General features: G+C 36.0%; 1 long non-coding RNA gene across 1 annotated transcript; it reads left to right on the plus strand.

Moving 5' to 3' along the window:
- Nucleotides 1-6,248: 6,248 nt before the first annotated feature.
- On the plus strand, nt 6,249-9,897 carry LOC141484814 (uncharacterized). Its single transcript, XR_012466814.1, has 2 exons — nt 6,249-8,078; nt 9,737-9,897. It is a non-coding gene; the product is annotated as an uncharacterized lncRNA (long non-coding RNA).
- The last annotated feature ends 11,953 nt before the right edge of the window (nt 9,898-21,850 follow it).

Consider the following 21,850-nt stretch of genomic DNA (forward strand, 5'->3'; position numbering starts at 1 on the left):
TTTATTATTTCCAAAAAGAAAAAAACAAGTACATATTTCTCATAATTTTAACCTAGAAATAAAATATTGGAAATGATGAATTGTTCTACCACTTAACCTTAAACTGTCTTCACCAACAGAGTTTGTAGTCCGTACCTAATTTTATTTAAATTCAATTATGGATGTATGCACATATACATTGGTAGTAAATAGTATATTTCACATTTTACCTGTCATTGTGCTGATTCCAACAGTAATGTCTTAAATGCTACTTTGAAACGACCTTGGCTCATTTTTTTCAATTCAGAAGGGATGTCATTATACACTTTTGCAATCTGGTAGCTATATGAGCGCATGAGCATTTGGGTTTTGAATAAAGGGGGAGTTAATGTTCCCTAATGTTCAAGTTGTGGATATCTGTGCGGTATTTTATTTTATGATACATACATGCACTATGGAGATGTCTCCTGTTTTCCATACTCAACCATCTTGTTTCTTTTAATTTATGTGAAATCCTTTGGTGCCTCCTCATTCCATGTATTAACCGAAGACACTGTACTTTCTGAATTTTGTATTTATAGTTTGTGGTTAGATTCGGGTGATATAAAATATCTGCATAATTGAATTAAGAAAGAACCAAGGTTTCACATAAACTAATTTTTATTGAGGTGGGATGAAAATATCTGTTTCCATACTTGATTAACTCGGATTTATGGACAAACAATGGTCAGTAACGGCTTTTGCGAATGATTTCAGATCAGTATTTATTTTCATACAAGCATCAATTACATTAGACGATGGAAAATCATGATAAAGCTGGGTATCGTCCGCAAACAAATGTACAGAACAAAATTCAAGACATTTCAGAATGTTTGCAGTATACATTGTAAACAGTAAAGGGCCCAGTATGGATCCCTGGGGAACTCCAGATTTCAAAGTGAGGTATTGAGAGCAGTTGCTATTGATGTTGACTTTCTGTTGCCTTTCACTGAGATATTCACGCAATAGTGATATCGCTCCATCTGAAAGCCCTAAGTGATAGAGAATAACTAGTAATAAGTCCTGGTTTATAATATCAAAAGCAATACCAGTGCTGTACGTGAACCTCGTTCTTTAGCCCTAAATACATCATCTACGACATGTAAAAGAAGTTGAAAATCTATTAAGGCAGTTGAATCGCCAAACATCATATTCAGGAATAACTTCAGTGAAGAATCCTGCACTGACACCTGTCGGATATAATCCAACGCTCTTCGTGGTGTTAGCCAGGGGAGTAGTTGTTTTCTGATAGGTGTCAGTCCTTCAACCTGACAGTGTAGGGAGTTGAGACTGGCTTGAACGAATTGTTCCTTCAGATGATCTAACTAACCACACTTCCTTTAGAAGTTTACGATCTGTCAATCTGTTTTTCCGTTTACAAGCTATCGCCCCCCTACGAACGACAACTCTCAAAAGTCGAAACTTATACGAGCTAAGGACTAACGAGGTCTTACCTTTCAACGTGTGATTCCTAGCACGGGTTAAATGATAGAAAATGAAAAGTGATCGTCCAGCCTCGCCGGATACGTAATTACATTTTGGAGTGAACTTTGGGGTGGAGGAGTTTATCATTTTCTTAAATATTTAACATAAATTGTACTAGGTTGGTTGGGTAATAGGACCAATTTTTTTAAACAATTGTTTTTTTGCCGACGTTTCCAATTTAATTAAATTCTTCTTCAGGGCTTGAAAAGTAGTTTCTTCGTGTTGACCTATTAGATACTTATTAGAAATAATTAAAAAACATTGCAACAGACACAAAATGACATTTTGTGTTGTCTCGGAAGTTTGTCTATTTTGTGTTGGATCATGTATCATGTGTGCAGTAATCATCTGTTGTTCTCATATATTTTCCAGTAGAACGCACATAATTGCAATTGAAATGATTTGAAAAGGATTTTTCCGCAATTAATGTAATGCTAGACGATGGACAGCCATCAAAAATTCAAACTTGTGCAAGTTGAGGATTAACGAGGTCCTACCTGCGAGGATATCAGTTGCAACGTTACTTTTCATGAATGGTGAAAGGTATATACATACTCCATTTTTATTCATTGAAACGTATATATTTAATAATTGGAAAAACTTCAGTTTCAACCTCAAAACATTGAAACTTTCTTTGCACTGCAATAAAACAAAATAGCAATATTGACATACAAATAACTTTCATCTTCGTTTGAAATGAGAGGTAAAATTGAGATAATATTAATATTCATACAACTCATGATACCATTTAATCATCAGTCTGAGGATAAATAACGAACACAAACAGGATTAAGCAGAACGAAAGATCAAGTCAAGTTCATGGCTCTAGTGTGTTTTCACGGTTACAAATGATAAATAAATATACAAGTTGAATGTCAATAAATTGAAGGGAGCCTCAAAATCTGAAAATTTCCATTTAGTATAAATTTATTTCAGCCTGTAATGAGAAAAAATACCGCGTTCGTTTTCTATAATTCTAAGGTGAACTTTTTTGAGTGCTCATTTTCAACAACCACATAACTCAAACAGCACATGCAGAGATCTTGGTGAAAAGTTGTTTCTACGTCTTGTGCGATTGTCCGGAGTCCTTGTGCAGGACAATCAAGACGGTAATTGTTTGAGAATGTCCTTATAGGGAGAACATTGCAGTAACATTACTCATAAATAAAGTGGTAAAAAATACCGAAAGTTTTATTTCTCATCTTCCAGGGCTATACCTTTTAGGGCAGTAGTTTTCTAAACCATCTCTTAGCACAAATCTTAATAGTCCGGTAAAATTAGACTAAAAAATAAGAGTGAAGGTACATGAATTTACAACAAGCTGCAAATGCGTGTAATTGTTCAAAACATAGGTATTTAAAAATAAGATTTTATAATTCCGAATGATTGCGATGCCTGGAAAAAAATTTATTCGAGGTCAAAGGACAAAAATCTCGAAAAAAATTGGTTTTTCACGATTTTCAGGAAAACGGTGAGTTTCATCATAAAATGATTTCAGATAAAAATTGCAGATCATAAAATTCTCTACAAAAAATGTATCAATACTGTTTTTTCTTAGAGCCACCGTTTCTGAGATACGACGAGTCAAAAAGTTGGAAAAGTTGTAATCGTCATTATATGCATAAGTATGCCACGCATATACATCTCTGAAGCTGTAAAAATATTTTTCTATTGGTATACATGAGTATAAATACTCACAACAATTCTCAGTTCATTTCAATGTTGAAGGATAAGTTTATTTGCGAAAATATATTGGTTAAACAGGCTAATAACGATGCCGACGTACTGATTATTGAAACAGCTATAGAGCAATTTAATTTGACAAATACAACTATTGTTGTTGGTGAAGATGTAGACTTACTCGTACTTCTTACTGTTCGAACTCCACCTAAAAAAATTATACTCTTTCTAAAGCCAGGAAAATCTCGAAGCCAAACCGAAATATATTCGTCAAAAAGTGTATCTACTTTTGCAAAGAATCAAAATCATGTACTATTTTTACACGCAATAACTAGCTGTGATACGACGTCTGCATTTTACAGGAGGGGTAAAGCAACATTCTTTAAAATGTTTGAAAAACAAGATTTAGTTAAATGTGCTGAAGTTTTCAAAAAAAGTCATTCGACTCAACAAGAAATTATCACCAACGGAATTCAGTTTCTTCTTTCTATGTACAATGTAGGTAAGTATCGATATGCATGTTTCGTCAAAAAACACTAAAAATAAGAAACAGATGCAATTAGCTTGTCTTCCTCCAACCTCAGTTGCTGCTCATCAACATCTTTTCCGGGCATATTACTAAGTTCAAGTGTGGCTTGGTTATCAGCTAGACCCAAAAGACTGGGGTTGGAAGTTGGTCGACAATGCATTAGAACCTATTCAGACTTTACTCCCACCTGCGCCGGAAAAACTGCTGAACACAATTCTTTGCAACTGTAAAAAGGGATGCAGCGCTAAATGTGGTTGTAAAAAAGTTGGACTGTTGTGTTCTCTGGCATGTACACATTGTCAAGGCCAGTCACGTTCTAATGCTGAATCACCAATAGTGGAGGATTCATTTGATACCAACGAGGAAACATGCGATACATCACTCTTGACGCAGTTTACCTACACCTAGGATGAACATCAATAAGAAAAAGAAGATCAAGAAGAAGAAGAAGAAGACCAAGAAGAACAACGACAAGAAGAAGTATTTACAGGTTATGACTCAGATGAATAAATTTGACAGAATCACAACAGACATGTAGAATAGGCCTACTGGGAAAACCACGTAAAAAAACGCGCTAAGTACACTACCTCATAGGTAGCGTGGAAACGTGTGCATATAATGACGATTACAACTTCTACAACTTTTTGACTCGACGTATCTCAGAAACGGTGGCTCTAAGAAAAAAGTATTGATACATTTTTTGTAGAGAATTTTATGATCTACGATTTTTATCTGAAGTTATTTCATAATAAAACTTACCGTTTTCCTGAAAATCGCGAAAAAACCAATTTTTTTCGAAATTTTTGACCTTTGACCTCGAATAATTTTTGTTCCAGGCATCGCAATCATTCGGAATTTCAAAATCTTATTGCTGCGTTTGCAGCTTGTTGTAAATTTATGTACCTCCCAATGTCTTGATTGACCGGATAAATCTTTGCAATTGGCTGCACCGCGCTGATGAGGCCAATTGCCAGAAACACGTGTCCGCGGTTTGCCTCCATTTTTTGAGTGTTATATCCACAAATTTTCCCTTTTGATTTATATTATACACACTCAATAACATCTATATCTCTGTATTTATATCCTGGACCCGGAAATCACGCAGGAAGCTATAGCTGCCTACGTGGTGATGTTAGATGATGCCTGGGAATGTTACGTCTTCTAATTAAAACCACAAATGTGCGGTTAGCTCCTGTTGGTGACACCGTGCATATGTGAAGTTTTTCATTTTTGGTAACCAGTTGTTGTGCATCTTTGCAATTGGCTGCACAGCGCTGATGAGGCCAATAGCCAGAAACACGTGTCCGCTGTTTGCGGACACGTGTTTCTGTATATATATATATATATTTATATATATATATATATATATATATATATATATATATATATATATATATAAAGAGAGAGAGAGAGAGAGAGATTTTATCGAATGTGTATGATACAAATCAAGAAAGAAATAATTCGTGGACACAACACTCATAAAATATGGCAAACCGCGGACACGTGTTTCTGGCTATTGGCCTCATCAGCGCGGTGCAGCCAAGTGTAAAGATGGGCAACACTTGTTTGCCGAAAGCAGGAAACAACACATACACACGGAGTCAACAACAGAAGCCAACCGCACATTTGTAGTTCCAGTTAGAAGACCTAGAATTCCTAGGCTACATCTAACATGACCACGTAGGCAGCTATAGCTACCTGCGTGACATCCGGGTCCAGGATATAAATACATATAGAGATTTTATCGAGTGTGTATGATACTAATCAAGAAAGAAATAATTCGTGGACACAACACTCATAAAATAGGGGCATATATATATATATATATATATATATATATATATATATATATATCACAGCAAAGTTCTATTGTAATATTCATCAAGATTATAGTATAGCTTTTTTCCTTTCCAATTCCGTAAGGTATGTGATTGAACAGCTTTTTACTTTCATAAATTGAAGAATACTTTGTTTGGCTCGTTTTTGGAACAGGAAGATGTATTTTATTTTCAGTTACCTGCCGGGCTATGTAATTTGTATGTTCCGGAGTTCCAACCATATTATGTTTTTATGTAAATCATGTAAACAGTTTCAAGTATGAAAATACAAGTAATAGTGAGAATTTTTTCTCTCAAAAATAATGGTCTGCATAACTCCCACCTTGCATAAGTATCTAACCGCTCGCTTTTGCAAAACGAACACTGAATGAAAAAGTTGTTGACTGCAGAATCCCCAGAAGGCAACACCATATCTCAGGTGGGACTCAATCAGGAAATGATATACCATTTTTGTTGTGGATGAACTCAGTTCATTTGAAACTATTCGAAGTGCATAACATCCTGAGGCCAATTTTTTATTTATTATAGAAAACGTTACGGGCTGAAATAAATTTATATTAAACTGAAATTTAGATATTTTGAGGTTCCTTTCAATTTTTTCACATTCAACTTGTATATTTATTTATTATTTGTAACCGTGAAAACACACCAGAGCCTTGACTAGATCTTTCGTTCTGCTTAATCCTGTTTGTGTTCGTTATTTATCATCAGACTGATGATTAAATGTTATTATGAGCTGCACAAATAATAATATCATCTTCATTTTACCTCTATTTCAAACGAAGATGAAAGTTATTTGTATGAGAATAAAAGACAGTAGGTAAAAGATAGAGAACGATTTCCGTTGGGAGATCGAAGTCAAATCTTCGCTTGCAATTTTGGGAGCTTGGTTCACCTGTGATATTCTATAGATAACATCTTCCCAAGGGGAGATGCCGTTTACTACAAAGGATCATACTTTAAGGATAGTTGAATCGATAATTGCATTCGTGGTTTAAGCACCACTGATGATCTATAGCGGGTCAGAACAGCGGTATCTGGTTTTGAATCATAAATATGTTGTTTGAGTTCTGTTTTTCAACCTGATGCCTTGCAGTGAAAGCTGCAGTGAACTTAGCTCTGCAACTGACCGCCTTTGGGGGCCTCATTTATGTTTGATATTCGAGAAGTGAGTTCTCTGCCGATTCCATAAATGACGTATCCGTAAAGGGAGATGTTATCGCCCTTATTTGCCAGTACCACTGTTTCACGTAGACACTCCAAACTCAAAAGTCCACAGCCTCCCTGTTGTAGGAGGAAATACAACAGTAGAACGGACGATCTGGTTATGCAAACTCCTATGGAGGTGCATCATTTTTCGAGTCTTAACGACGAATTGATACAGCTCCTCCTGACTCCACTTCACTACTCCAAACGAGTAGAGTGAGATTGGAATGGCAAGCATATTTGTTGTAGCAACTTCATTCTTCCCCGACAGTTTTGATGACCAAATTTGGCGGAGTTTGTGTTGATGGATGGAGCGAGTTCCTCACTGCTGTTACCTCTTGTGAGTGGCGTTGTTCAACCTTGAGGTATGTATACGTACGTCTCTCTGGCGTCCAGATGGTGCAGGATGTTTCCATCTACGAGCTGCACATCTTCTCTGTAGTCCTCGCATCGCCCACTTTTGAGATGGACCTTTGCACATTCGTCTATCGCGAATTTCATACCGTGTACTGTTCCACTACCCTCAAGGACTAATGGATACCCTTTTCTCCAGAGGCATAAAGTTTAAGAGCGCCCATATGAAAACAAATGACCTTGTGCCTCCGGTTTCCAGGGCTGCCACAGTTATATCCTCGAGTATTTCTGAGCGCAACGGACAATGACAATAGTGGGATACAGAAGAGAAAGGGACTGAAACACACCCCTTCTGAAAGTGACCTACCCTGTTTGGAAACTAGCCTGGTCAGATGTTATGGTGGTATCAGGTGGTAAATAGTGAGACACCTCACTATTTGGTCGGACACCGCTAGGCGTCTGAACAAATGCAAGATGAGCTCATGCTATGTTGAATCAAATGCCTCGCGGTATTTGATCCAGGCTATAGAGAGGTTACGCTCACACTGTATTGAGTCCTGCATTACACATCTATCAGTGAGTAGTATCTCTTCACATCCAGCGATATTCATTATTATTATTATTATTATATTATAAATTAACTGTTTAGTCTGCGCGGCGTCCACTATTGACCTGCGATAAATCTTTCAATGCCTTGTTTACAAGGCATTTATATTTAATCAGTTTCCATCCTACTACTTGAGGTTATTTTTGTAAAAGATTGGTTTTCAACAAGATGAGGTTTCAAATCTTATTCCTTGCTATGACGTTATGTCATATTAGTACCATTGGATGTGACGAAGACTGTAAACCAAATTGCGAAGGCATACAGTGTGATATTCCATTTTGTGATAGAATTGAAGGAGGAAACTGGGTTTTAAGATACGATAATCCATGTGCATGTTGCCCTGGCTGTTATATTGAACTAAGTAAGTTTGAACACACAACATTACCCTTTCAAAATATCTGTTAATATCACATTCTGAATATTCTATATATTGAAACGAAAAATGGGCGAAGCGCGCGGACGTTGCTCGAACAGAACACCCATTTTCATGAAACAATTTTATTATTTTTACATGTTGTTGAATGCTATATCCGCCCATGGTGATTTGTCAAAAAAAATGAATAAATGGCAACTAATTTGGAAGATGTAGCTTCAACAAAATTGCCGTCATCAATTGACAAAGTACGAAAGTCCCCGTTGGAAGTTGGAAAACCCTATACAAGCTAACTTATGTTCGATAATAGAGATCACCTACTAAAATTAAAATTTGCGAAACTTATTTTTCTGAGGTTTTTTTGTTTGCTTCTGTGTCGTCATCTATACGATAATAAATCACATACTTTATTGAGGAAATCATGCTCAAATTCTCTTAATAATAATAATAATGATAATAATAATATATTTATTGTCCAACAGTTACCAATTGACAGGACAATATAAAATTTTATTCACAATACTTAACCATAAACGAAAAATAAAATGAACAAAAAAGAAAAACTAATTCTAATTACATACTTCAAGTACACGTTAACAATTCTAACAATGTTATGAAGGTTAGTGAAGAATAAATCACCATGGGCACAAATGCTATTGAAATTTGTGCACATAACATATATTGGGGAATTGAGCATAATGTTAGGTCTTGCTCTGAGAGGTCTAAAAATGGCTTGAGACCGTGAAGCTGGCCGTGGTACAATGAAGTTAATTTGTTCAAGAATCTAAGGAGTCAACTCTCTCATTCACTAACTTGAATAAAAATATGAGCGACGCACATTTTTTGCGATGCTCTGAACTAAAAAGTTCCAAACGTTCATATATGACATCATTACTGATACCTCTCTCGGGGTAAGAACCATCTATTCTGAAAATTAGAAATTTACAAAACTTTCTTTGAACTCTTTCAATGGCTATGTTATGAATCTCATAGAATGGACTCCATTCTATCTTCGAACGTACGTAGGTGAAATACAACAGCTTCATTGCTTTAATAATATGAAAGTTTCTGCAATTTCTAACAATGAAACCATAAGCTCTGAGAGATTCTGAAACTTTTTATTGAATATGTCTACCAAATGGTAATTAATGATCGAATATTACCCCTAGGTCTTTGATCTCATTACATCTCAGAAGATCTGAATCCTGTATTACATACGGGAATGTATAAACCTCTTTTTTTCGACTATAACTCACTACTTTACATTTCTCCACATTGAGTTTCAATTTATATTGCTACACCAAGCAACAAGAAATTCTAATTGAGAATGAAGATTTACACAATGACCTACTTCCTTAATTATAGAAAATAATTTCAAGGCATCCGCGAAGCATAACCGCTCACAAGCTAAACTTTCTCATAAGTCATTATTAAACGATAAAAACAAAAGACGACCTAGGTTGGATACCTGAGGCACACCAGAAGAAGCTATATATATTCTAGATTTATAACCGTTATAGGACACGAATTGTTTTCTACATGTCAGATAGGATTGATTGCATTAGGCACCGGTTCAGAATATAGTTTTAAAAAAAACTGTACTACATTGATTTCATTAAAAAAACATACCTATTTTTTTGTTTCAGAGAAAGGAGAAGAATGTGGGAGAAACGAAAGTACTCTTTGTGTAGAAGGTTTGAAATGTATCCGTCACAAATGTCAAGGTTGAAAAATGGATAATCCTTTCCATATAAATGAGTAGTTTTGGTTTCACATGATAACGGAAGCAATAAAGTATCAGAAAATATTTTTCTTTTCATTTGTAACTATAAATTTCAAAACATTTAATCCAGTAGTTATCATTTTCTTCTGAGCGATTTCATCTTCATCGTAAGATAAGATATCATCGTAAGATACTATTCGGCCATTATTTAGACACCAATCTTTCTGAACGTACAACTCTCGAAGGCATGTCAACAGAGATCATTGGCCCAGCAACAGCTTTGAAGTGAATTTCAGGATTTTCTCACCCTTATTGAAAAAGAAAACCACACATATTTGTTGAACTCTATCGGTCTAGACTAAAACTGTCAATGATAATGGTATGAGTTCCAATAGTAGCGGTCATCAGCTCCAAAGTAAAGAGATTCTTGACGTCTCTTCCAACTAAGATAGGAACTCTGGTGGTGGATTCATATAACCTCAAGTCGTATGTCACAAGTTTTTAGTCTTGAAAATTCATGTTTTTCATTTATTTATTCTCATTCATATATGTGCTACGATACAACATATATTATGAGTCAAAATATATGAGATGATATCTATGGTTATGCATGAATGTTTCCACTGTAAAATTAATTATCAATTGGTTAAATTTATGACTTATGACTTTAGACCATGAAAAATAGATGCTTGATTTGACTACGGACTGCTATTCTAAGGAAACAGTAGCATACGGAAGTTTACACGCCTTAGTATTAATATCCATCGCAACCCATTCATTGGTACATCCTGAAGAAAAATATCTGAGAATTTTAATTGTTTTTGAGTAGAAGATTATTTCCGAGATTGTTGTTATTTGAACGGAATTATAATCCATACAGTGTCTTTCCCTAGAGGTGTGTTCACTCAATGCACACCATTCTAGGTGTACAAAAGGCACTACTACCTGCACCAACTGGTGGGATGTAGTTTACTGTATTTAGGAGTACATAGGTACATAGGACAAACGTTCCGTATATTGACGAATCGAATTACAGCAGACAATAGTGACAGTAGGTTGCACCGGGAGAGGTGTGCATTTAGTGAACATGTCTCTAGGGAAGGACAGTGCATGGATTATGATTCCGTTGAAGTTTTATCTGCATAAAACACCATACCAAGAGGCTTTTCTAAGCAATGGTACATATAGCACATTCAAATAATTCCTCAAATAAAAAAAACAGACTCAAATGACTTGAGTGGAATTTACTCTCACTTAATTTGTCTGGATAATCCTAACGTGAGAGAATGATATTTCCTCCACCAATGTTCAGTTCACAGATTGAGTCTTTCATGTATCTAAACACATCATCAGAAGTGTAATATGTTGTGTATTTTCTATCATGTACAATTCATTATGGTAACTCATCTAACATTTTCTAAATTATATAATATATACAAGCCGTTTTTTAAGCACTACCGCTATCACGGAAACGGAAGGTCCTAAAAGGACGGTTAAATGGAACAAAAGTTGCCTTTTTAGGGATTCAGGGTTGCCTTTTCAGGTATTCTCATTTCGATAAAATCACCAACCGATTCTGCGATATTTGCAAAAAACTGAAAATGATACATTTTATTTTTTTGCTCAACCGCCTCCATTTTCAATAATATCAAAAAATAACAAAATACCTTTTTGCTTCATTTCATGTTTTTCACAATTTGGTTCAACTCATTCTCCAACGTGATGTTTCGTTCATTGAAATCCATCATCAATATTTTTTTACATAAGGAAAACATCGCAGGAGAATGTGAAGAGATTTCCCCAATACAAGTAACACTGCCAGGAAGATGGATGGGAAATAATGGCCATTGAATGGCCACCTCGCTCACCGGGCCTTTCTCTTCTAGATTTTTCGTTGTGGGGCTTCACGAACAAATTTTGAAAATATCGAGGAGTTGAAAGATTCAATCAGAAGAGCCTGCGTGGCTGTCACTCCACAGATGTTAGAAAACTGCAACAAGCACACTATTTGTAGAGCAAGTATTTGTTTGAGAAATGATAGAAGAAATTTTGAACAGTTAATGCGATATCGCGTGGGACGTCAACTTGAAAAATATAACGTGAGGCATTCCGTTATGATGTTTATTTTCTACGATTTATTATTTCTTTACATTCTCTTTCGCAACTGTTTCTATAAACCATGTGCTTGCAACGATATTTGGAAATTTGATTTCTCATTGAGAAAAAGGATGAATGATTGAAAGTGTTTTTTGGAAGAAATGTCGAGAAATACATATGTTGTAATATGTCAATGAATATACAGGTTCGTATTAAAAAAAATATTTTGATGATGGATTTCAATGAACGAAACGTCGCATCGAGAATGGATTGAACCAGATTATGAAGAACATGAAAATCAAAAGTTGCTTTGTCATTTTTTGATATTATTGAATATGGTGGCGGTGGCAGTTTTCTGCAAGTATCTTAGAAACGGTTAGTGATTTTATCGATCTGAGAATACCATTATCTTCCATCCCTAAAAAGTCAACTATTGTTACAGATAACCTTTCTTGTAGGTTTTCACGAACAGTGGGATATGTGAAGTTGCTTTTTCGGGTCCCATTTGAGATGATGGCGAAATATCCGACTTTTGAAGAATCTATAAGATCTATAAGAATCTATAAGATAATGCTATAAGATCTCTCAACAAATATCTCCACCCAAACTCAATGAAAATAATATATCATTCCAGCTTCGAATCGGTGGCAAAGTACAGAATTTTGTTTTGGGGATGTAGTCATGATGTTCAAAAAATTTTTGTAATACAAAAAAGAACCTTACGGGTTATGTTAAACATGGCCTACATAGCATCATGTAGAGGGTGTTTTCGGAAGAATAATATAATGACAATTTTTGGCATATATATATATATATATATATATATATATATATATATATATATATATATATATATATATATATAATATATATAATATATATATATAATATATATAATATTTCACACGGGCATGAAACAAGAACGAGAAATATCATGTATCCATTACACAGACTCTCTATAACAGAAAGTAGTCCTCACTACATGTGTATAAAATTTTTCAATAAATTGCCAGCTCGAATAAAATCAATCAATGGCATCAGCAAATTCAAGAAAGAAATTAAAAAAATCATTATAGAAAATGAACCATATAACACTGGTGAATATTTTAATTGTAATTTTCCCAGCTGATAGGCAACTCAATACGTCTTCAATATATGTTTATGAATATTTTTGCAACATATTTTATATCTACTTTATTATTTAATTTTTTTTTTAGATTTTATATATACAAATGTTTAATGTTTTTCTCTGTGACGCCTTTTCATTCTATTTCTTCATTACTGCTTCAGCTGTATTAGTCTGCATTTTTGAAATAAAGTATATTATTATTATTATCATTATTATTATTAATACACACCGGAGCTTCACAATGATTCTGAAGTTCATGATAGTTGGAGAATATATCGAAAAGGTCTTTTGTGAAACAGATTTGGCCCATTCCATATGAACATTCAGATTCATCTTTGTTTTCTTGGCTATTACTCTAGGCAGCTTGTGTCGAATATCTGAAAGGCTCCAACATCTTGAGCGATCATCAATATGTCTTTCGGAAACAAAAATCGACAGGCCACCTTCTATGGTATGTCACCCATATTTGGAATAACGCAATCGAGAAACATGAAGAGTCAAGAGCTGTTGCGCTTGATATTTCTAAGGCCTTTGACCGTGTGTCGCATGAGGTTTTGCTGGCCAAACTCTGATGCTACGGCTTGTCGGATCATTTTTGCATATGGCTCCTCAGTTTCCTGAAAGAACGTTCCCTGCAAGTGGCCGTCAACGCTGGTGTTCCCCAGGACACCCTATTGTCTCCAACCCTCTTTTTATTGTATATTAACGACTTATTGGAAAAAAACAAGAATCCAATATATTGCTTTGCTGACGACAGCGCACTTGTCTCGTCATTACATTTGGATTACAGAACATCGGCTACAAAGGAACATCTTCACCAGCAGTAGGAGGTTGAATATCTCAATGAGTATCTATAAGTAATTTCGAATTGGTGTGATAGTAACCAGGTTCAATTCAATGCCACATAAACCCAGGCATCGGATTTCTCCAAAAAGATAAATGTCTCAGAATCTAATACAATTTTTTTTGGTTCATATGGAAGCTGCCTGACTTGTCAATTTAGTCCAAGTCTCCAGAAAACACTGCAGTCTCTTGGGCTTATTGCGTTTATTCTCCTATCTTCTCATGACACCCATTCCATCAGTCTCGTTCCCTGTATTAGTTTGTACAGGTTCCGTGTTGGATGTTCGTCATATATTGCCTGCCTCCTGTGATTCAGTGCCTCACATTCTCATAAGATGTGTAGAGCTGTTTCTATCCCTTCGTTGCATAATCTGCAGCTGAGGTCTCCGTTGTACAGCCCCATTTTATTCAGGTGTTCTCTAAGCAGAGAATGACCGGTTAGTAACCCTGTAATTATTCTGAGCCAATCCCTGCTGTATTGAAATAGTTCTTCGGTTCTTTTCTCGTACGGTTCCCTAATGAAGGTTCTGCTGTGTTTGTTGCCAGGTACTTTTGTCCAGTACTCTGTGTGCTTCTTATTGGTCCATGTCCCTAATCTGGTTTCGTACCAATGATTTTGGTACCCCCAGAACTTGTTCCTGACCTATATATGAAGTTGATGATCCGCGTCTAGCGCATTCATCAGCTCTATCATTACCTGTGATGTCTCGAAATTTTCATGTCTCCCAACTACCGTAGGTTCTGGTAAATGCCATCCGGGAAACAACTACTTTCTCGGCTAATACCACGCTGGGTAGTGAATTATATCCGAGACATTTATCCAAAATACCTAACAGAGGTTAGTCTCGCAGATGTTTCTTGTTCATCCATTTTTTTTTCTAGTACTCGTGTATCTCTCCTCAATAGTATTCAGTCTTCATTCACATGTTTATTATTCTTCAAATTAGTGTTTCAGATTGGATCCATCAAATAATGAATAAAGAGCGCCTTCAATGTTATTATTAGTCCAGTTCAGTAGAAGAAGTGGGAAACTAAAAAATCGGTTGTTATGTTACATTCTCTTGAAGTTCTGAGAAAAGATTCATTTTTACGTTTTACAAAATTATCACAATTTTGGCTCACAGTGATGAATACAATTCACCTTAGTTTGCATTCCCGAATTCATTTATAGATTTAACTTTCTATCTATTTACTCAAGGAACGACAAATCTGTTGACTGTGGAGGCCATTTATTACTGCCTCTCCTTCCAATCCAGTACTGTAGAAAATGTTGGTCTAAATGATAGTGACTTACAATCAAGGCATACTGTATGGAAGTACTAGTATCGAATGACCTCCGACATTATGTTTGGTTCATAATTTGGCACATTTTATTCAGCACTGGAGAAGAAGAGGCTATATCGGTGGGACATCATATTTGTCATCCCTTGTTTTTTTTTGTGTGGATACCTGAAAAGTAAAATAGTAGAAAACAATCAGAGTCTTTAAAACATTTGCACTTTGTTCGAAACATTGTTTCGAACAAACTTCATTATTGAGTGAAAGTAGGCAGTCATTAGTTCAAACGAAACAAATTCAAATTTTCAAATGTATTTTTTCTACAAAGCTATCAGGCAAAATTCGAAAATTCAAGAAGTACTTCGAGAAATATTTCTGCTGCAGACTGCTCAGAGATATGTTACAATCTACAAGTTAAAATTGGCAAAAAGGATTTTTTTTATTCAAATTGCCTCGCAAGCAGTATAAAATGAAGAAAAGTGGAAAAATGAGATGTTATAAACGAAAAACTAAGAATTTCAAGATTTAAATGCATGAAATGTATACAGGGTGCCTATTAAACATGCAGCAAAATTTTAAAGGGCTATTTCTTGGACTATTCTGAAGATTCTGTCTTCCAATGATATTTGATAGAGCGCTTTGTTTAGAAGATACAGGGCAAAAAGAATGTCGACAATAACAATTTATTACCAAAAATTTCATGTAATGTTTCTTAATATACAAGAACTGTTGAAAATGATTACCTTCTGTTTGAATACAAGAATCCAATCTTCTCCTCATCGACTCCTGAACTCTTTCAAAAACACCAGGATCGTTTCTGACTGCATTACACCCAGTAATTATCCGATTTCTCAAATCTTCCACTGGAGTAGTATAAACTAATGACTCTAGGCGGCCCCATAGGAAATAATCCAGGGGGTTTGAGTCTGGTGCATAAACCACATTACATTTCTTGTAACCAATGGTACATCCTCCAGGAACTGACGTCAAATAGACAAAGTCGATGAGTTTAAACCTATTCGAAACATACCAATAATCACTTAGGAGACATACTATTCAAATTGAATGTCTGCAGCCGGTTGTAGTAATCGGAATGTTGTTGATAGGTACCAACAGAATTGTTAGATTTTTATTATTTGGTAGGTCCAGTGCAGTACGCTATACTTTTATTTCAGCTACGTTAATGATTTTAACATTCCCAAACTTGTTATTGTCCAAATTATTTTCCCCCCTTATCTTCGAAACAAAGCGCCCTAGCAGAAATCATTAACGTACAAAATATCCTTAGAATAGTGCCTTAATTTTTGACGCATGTTTAATAGAAACCTTGTATACAATCAGCCCCTTGAATTCTTTCCGTGTTAGGAATCACACGTTAAAAGGTAAGACCTCGTTAATCCTTAGCTCGCACAAGTTTCGACTTCTGAGGGTTGTCGTTCGTAGGGGTGCGACAGCTGGTTAACGGAAAAACAGATTTTGAACAGATTTACATAGATAGATAGATAGACTTTATTGGCTATTTCACACAGTGGTGTACAGCACGTCACATAGTACAAAAAATTTGAAAGACAATATGTAAAAATGTAAAAACAATCAGGTCATTCACAAAACCATTTTTTTCAATTACATTAAAAATAATAATTCAAAAATTCTTCTACACTACAAAAACAATTTTTTACGAATAGACATTTCACATTAGCCTTGAAATGTCTATCATTTAGGGATGAACATTTAGGAACATCATGTAGGTGAAATTCATATGAGAAATGTCAGTAAACTCTTCCAAACTCATCCGGTTGAATACATCCAACATTTCTTTTGTACAGTCATTTCAGTATATTGAAAATATGATTCATTTTGAACACCATCGAAAATTATTCATATGTATTTATTCACTAGGTTGATGAATTCATGATATGCCAAAATTGTAACAACCAGGAATTGTTTTTTCATAACTGGCGGTCGAAAGATAAGAATTGTCATAACAGTTGATATAAATGCTAATTTATGATGGATACCTGTCTGAAGATAAGCGTTGTAATTATCAACATATTATATTCAACAATTGAAGTCATTGTCCTTGATTATTTACAACATCCTGAGCCAAAGAAGGCTCAGGATGTGGAGTGTACTCCAGATCACTAAGCCTAAGGATTAGTGGGGAATGGGAAGAAATACCAGCGTGGTCCAAACAGAACTGGCTGGTATCTCAATCGCCACAAAAGAAATAACCAAGAAAAGAATTTCTGGCAAAAACATAACAATCTGCACTGATAGCAGACAAGCACTATTAGCCTTGAACAGACAGCGTGTTACTTAAGGGCTAGCACTAGAGTGCCACCAAGATTTAGCCAAAGCCTCGGTAGATAATAACATTATCCTGAGGTGGGTTAAAGGGCACGACAGAAGTAAAGGTAATCGCATTACCGACTCTTTAGCCAAGGAAGCGGCTGGACTAAGAATTTTAGGACCCAGTGGCACCCACGGCCTGATGACTTCGACAATTGCGGAACTAGTCAAATGTTACACCCATGCTCAATCTTTAAAGAGATGGGATGAAATCAAAAGATGTAATCTTGCCAGGATCACCTTGGGTGACCCTGGGAAGCTGGCGCCGAAGAAATATCTGGCGATGACCAGGAAAAATCAGTAGGATTTCTGACTGACCACTGTCAGCTAAGGAAACACCTACATAATATGGGGCTAGTGGACACACCTCTATGCAGGATGTGTAAACAAGAAGATGAGACTGTCAGGCATGTCCTGTGCGAGTGCCCGGAGTTATCGTCAATAAGAGAGTGTGTGTTCGGCGAGTCTTGACCTACACCTGCCGATATAAAGGAGATGTCTCCCAGCGATCTGTCCACCTTCCTGGAAAGGACAGGATGGACGATGACCTAGGAGGACAACTCCTCGGGAGGATGTACAATGGGTCACATGTGGCCTAAGTGCGTGGGCTTACACTCACCCTCCCTACTCTACAGATACAGATATTTACAACATACATGAATATTTCTAATACTGATTAATGTTATCTAGATACTGTCTAAATACTGTCTAAAATGTTGTTCCTATTTTATAATTTCCTTACTTTCATTTTCCAAGCTTCAACATTGCAACCAGTTATTGCCGAAAGTGGAAAATATAGGCCGAACTATTGTGTGGATAAGAAGTTCAGTTGTCCAAAAATACCTTCTTGTCGTAGCAATGAGGTACTTAAATCACAGCCCGAACTTTGTAAATACCCAGTGTGTTTTGAAAGTATACGTAAGTTAAAAAAAATATTCAGATGTTTTCTCCTGCCTCTTCTCATTTTACTCATTTATGAGATGTTAAAGCTTGAGTTGTTTATAAAATTTGTTTCAGCTGACAAATTTTGCTCAACGGAAACCGAATATAGAGGATTACACGTTAAGAAATGGTATCAGTACCTGAAAATAATGAAATTAATAACAAACGTGTTAAGGTAAGAAACTAGAATATGGATATTTTTATATTCGAACATCATTCTTAGCAGGGGGAAGGGATATCGTCAGTAATAATGATGGTGTAAAGCGGGGGCATCATTATTTCATCAGTACTCAGTTCAGTACTTCAATGATCAACTTACTGATGGGCACTTCAGCAAGATCGACATCTGACATTCTTTGATCGAAAGTCAACCTCTAGGTGCATTTACTTTCTGATCTAATTACGACGTGGTCGAATTAAGCGGGGTATCTGCTGAACAACAAACAGAGGAGACATATGATTCAACAAGCGAAGAAATTCTTCGTTATTTCATAGAAACTTATGAACGTCTTCTTGAACTATTGAATTCGTCACTTGATATTTATATTAACAAAACAAAAAGAAAAGCAGCTCTAAATGAGTTGTTGGTCATTTATATAAAATTAAAACCAGAAGCATCACTTATTTCGTATCACTCATTTCCTTCAGTAATACTAAATGTGAATAGTCGCGTTTTTTAAAACGATGCATTCATCCAGTAACGACGTTTAACAGAACGGTTCATATTCAACATTATGCAACAATTATAGCTAGACATGCTTTTTTCTTAAAATCCATAATCGATAAAAATACAGTGTATGTGATTTCTACGCCACTCGAAACATAATAATGTTGAAACAATAATATCACTAATAATGAACATGTAAGGTGCGGAAAATTTTAAGTTTGTTTGAAGGTGATTGGCAATGTTTCATGATGAATTTCATTAGTTCGGACTTCCATTGTCTGATATTATATAAAGTGATTTGAAATCCCTGAAACTAAAAAAAAGAAGAATTGAAAAATTAAAGAAGAAGAATAAAAATGAATAGCTGAAAAACAATTATACTAAGCAAAAAACTGAAATGAAGTATAGTGAAGTAAAATACAAGTAAAAATGAAACAAATTGAAAAAAATATCAATCGTCTTCGGTTGATGACTGGACCGATTCCTCTGAGAGCTGACTATTTATAGGTCATGTCTGTTTCTTGTGCTCGGCAATGCGAACATTCAATGTCTTCTTAGTTTCATCGATATAGGATTTCCCGCACTCACAGGGTATCTGGTATATGCAATTCTTGGAATCGCAGTTCTCGTTTGGTGGCCTGGTTTTCATGATGCTGCTATGGATAGTATTTCCGGATCTGATGTAGGGAAGTGCAAGCACTGGTTGTAACGGCTTCTCTTCCTTTCGGGGATCCTACTGTCTTTGCTGGCCATTGAAGAAGCCCACAAGAAACCTCGTGTCTGGTTGAGATACGTTGATGACACATTCATAATATGGAACCATGGGAATACTGACCTAGACGTCTTCCTGAAACACATCAACAGCGTAAGACCTTCCATCACTTTTACAATGGAGAAGGAAGCCCACAACGAATTGCCATTCTCAGACGTATTGGTGAAGAGGACCGACACTAAGAGGGAAACATCTGTATACCGAAAACTCACTCACACGGGACAGTATCTGAACCACGAATCCAACCACCATCAATTGACTAAAAAAGGAATCATCAAAACTCTATATGACTGTGCTTTCGAACTTTGTAATACGAAGGAAGGTCTCGAGAAGGAACTAGACATCATCAAAAATGGTCTTCAACGAAATGGCTACTCCAAAGCGATGGTGGAACAGACTAAAAGACAGCAGAAGCCCCGAAAGGAAGAGAAGCCGTCACAACCAGTGCTTGCACTTCCCTACATCAGAGGATTATGGGAAAAGATACGAAGAATTGGATCCAAGTACAACGTCAGAACCTGCTTCAGATCCGAAAACACTATCCGTAGCAGCCTCACGAAAACCAGGTCACCAAACGAGAACTGCGATTCCAAGAATTGCATTTACCGGATACCCTGTGAGTGCGGGAAATCCTTTATCAGTGAAACTAAGAGGCCATTGCATGTTGGCATTGCCGAGCACAAGAAATACACACAGCGAGGGGAAATAAGCAAATCAGGAATAGCAGAGCATCGGCCAGTTCTATTCAATTAATATTATTTCATATGAAAAAATATTATTTTCATTTGTCAATTTCGATGCAATTATTAATTCTCAACCAATTTTGCTTTTTTATAATATTTCAACAATATTATTTTGATACATTAACGAGGTCTATTCAAAAAATAAGCTGAATGTTCGAATAAATTTCGCGGGCTACATACATTCGATAAGCGTTTTTTTTTCATGTTGGTATACTCGTCTCGAACATGTGTTCACAGTTTCCGCCGTTTAGCATGTTTAGTTTGTTGGCGAGAGGCATTAAAGTTGGTGTTTTGCATGTTCGGCGATTTTCTGATATCGAAAAAAAAATGCGTCAAGGTATTTGCATCAGAGTTTGTGCAAAAAATGGAATTGCGTGTCGGAAAACATTCAAAATGTTGACAGTGGCATACGGTGATTGTACTTTGAGTTAGAAATATGTTTACAAGTTTTTCACAGAAAGTCGAGAAAATGTGAATGACGACGGCCTTTGTATAACGAAAATGCAACTGCTCACTTGTCATTGCTTGTTCGTGATTTTTTGACTAAAAATAATACCGTTATCATGCTTCAGCCACCGTATCCACCAGATTGCCGTCCTGCGAATTTTTCCGGTTCTCGAAATTTATGAATGAATAAATATTTTTTAGGAAAATGTATCTTCCCCGTATGCCCACTCCCGGCTTGCGTGCCCTGAGATGAAATATTCCCTACACGGTTACTGTGTGCAGAACATCTCATCTCGTCCATCCATCAGGGCTCCTCCGGAGTGGTCCTCAGCTTACTGATGGGCACTTCAGCAAGATTGACATTTGACGTACTGCGGTCTAAAGTCAGACTTTAGGTGCTTTCACTTTCTAATCTAGTATTTTATTGAATCGTTACTTTATTTGCATGGGGCCGCCAAAAACTAACCGGAGCCGAGTGTCTTTGAATCGCGAACAATCTCAGTGTATCTGCAAAAGAAGTGAGTTTGAAGTCTGGTTAGGAAATTTTATACTTACCGGAACCGCCTGATGGCGACTCTCGGGGGTTGTCTCTTTTGCTTGGTTGGCCTCTTGTCTGTTGAGTGCTCCATGTAGATCGCGCAGCGCTGGACTGTTGTGTGATACTAGATGAATCAAATATAAACAAGTTTTTTTTTGGTAATTTATTTCATTTTAAACGCAAAAAAGAATATAGTCCATTTTTCTACATATTCTCCTGATTTGAAAACACA

This window comes from Leptinotarsa decemlineata, unplaced genomic scaffold (genome assembly GCF_025532065.1).
Source record: "Leptinotarsa decemlineata unplaced genomic scaffold, Ldec_3_MD MMD2_tig00026294_RagTag_RagTag, whole genome shotgun sequence".
NCBI lineage: Eukaryota > Metazoa > Arthropoda > Insecta > Coleoptera > Chrysomelidae > Leptinotarsa > Leptinotarsa decemlineata.